Below are 1,635 nucleotides of genomic sequence, written 5' to 3'. Positions count from 1 at the left end.
AAAATACTACACTACAAAAGCTAAACCAATAGAATTCAAATCATTCTCTTCCAAATGCATAAGTAATCAAGAAATAAAACTAACACCCAAATTGTTTAATATCTTACCAATGAAAGCTACTTGACCAGTCAAAAATAATAAAGTATCTAATTCATACACACCAGTTACTCTCTTAGGATTCACCCTATAAGAAGAACAATGGATGTTATTTGTTTCCATCTCCTCTATAAAGGAATAATCATCATCAAAAGGATTTGACATTAAAGATCCTCTCACTCCTACATTAGTTATAAACCTAAGGGATCCTATAAGGTCATTATAAAATGTCTAAATCACTAACCATTCAGGTAAAGCATGATGAGGGTACTTTTAAGCATCTCCCTGAATCTTTCCCATCTCTTATAAATTAACTCTCCATTAAATTGAGAAAATGAAATAATATCATTCCTAAGCTTAGTAGTTTTAGATGGTAGAAAATATTTTGCTAGGAACTTATGTGGAACTCATTTAAAGTGTTTACGAAGCTTATGAGAAAGGAATTTAACCACATTTTTGTTTTGTCCCTTACAAAATGGAAACAAATGAAGTCTAATAGCATTATTACTAACTCTAATATACTAGAATGCTTCAAAAATTTCTAATAAATTAACTAAGTTAGGTTGGGGTCCTCAACAGGAGTTCTCCCAAACTGAGAATTCTAAACCATTTGGATAACGATAGATTTTAGTTCAAAATCATTAGCTTGGATAGTAGGTTTATTGATACTATGATGAATTTCAATTTCTAAAGGATTGACATACTCCTTAAGAGATCTTGGATGATCTTGATCTAGATTTTGTTTGGCTATTCCTACCATTATAGTTTTTTTGGATCTTTAAATTTTTGTAAGGATCTTTTCTATTTCTAAATCAAACAACTAGGGATCCTTATGGAATCTACTACACATTCACCAAAAAAAAAAAATTGAAATGCAATAAAATAAACTAAAAATAAAAATTATAAGACCAAATAGTTACAGCTTCACAAAAGAATAAGGATAACTAAATAAGATGCAAATCAAGAAGGATTGAATTTTTCTATTTTTTTAACAATATTGAAATAATTGTGAAAGCGCAAACTACTTTCTCAACAATGGTGACAAAAACTTGATGGAGACTCTACTTTGTGTATGAGAGAGTTAATTCTTTACGAGTAGCTAAATTGTATGACAATAAAATTGCATGCCATTATAAATTCCACTGCTAAATATGTTGCAACCCATGACCCCGAGTTTGAGATTTTCATGGTGACAAATAATATCGTCTTAACTTCTATTCATTGAATATATTTTGATTTATATTATTGCCTATGAGTACTAACATTTAAGGAAGATCACAAATTACTTAGGACAACAGAAAGACTCAAGACCTTGTATAGTAGGAGTGTGAGTCTGAAATAATATAATTTTCTATTTATTTTATTTTTCTTTTCTTGAGTCCGGCCACAAACTGCATGTAAGTCTAAGTAACCATGCACACACACACAGGGGGAGAGGGTTTTAAAAGTAAAAATAAAGATTTTCTTTCTCTGTTGATCGTACTGTATGACTTTATATCATACTATACGATCTGATCTTTTAAAAAAAAAAATTATGAA

The 1,635-nt window shown here is 29.7% G+C and overlaps 1 non-coding gene across 1 annotated transcript; it reads left to right on the top strand.

The window, feature by feature from the left end:
* Positions 1-350: 350 nt before the first annotated feature.
* Positions 351-455, top strand: LOC114581093. Its single transcript, XR_003702898.1, has one exon. It is a non-coding gene; the product is annotated as a small nucleolar RNA R71 (small nucleolar RNA).
* The last annotated feature ends 1,180 nt before the right edge of the window (positions 456-1,635 follow it).

This window comes from Dendrobium catenatum, unplaced genomic scaffold (assembly GCF_001605985.2).
Source record: "Dendrobium catenatum unplaced genomic scaffold, ASM160598v2 fragScaff_scaffold_1500, whole genome shotgun sequence".
In the NCBI taxonomy this organism is placed as follows: domain Eukaryota; kingdom Viridiplantae; phylum Streptophyta; class Magnoliopsida; order Asparagales; family Orchidaceae; genus Dendrobium; species Dendrobium catenatum.
The sequence above is the reverse complement of the archived record's forward strand: the minus strand, read 5'-3'. Positions and strand labels throughout refer to the sequence as shown.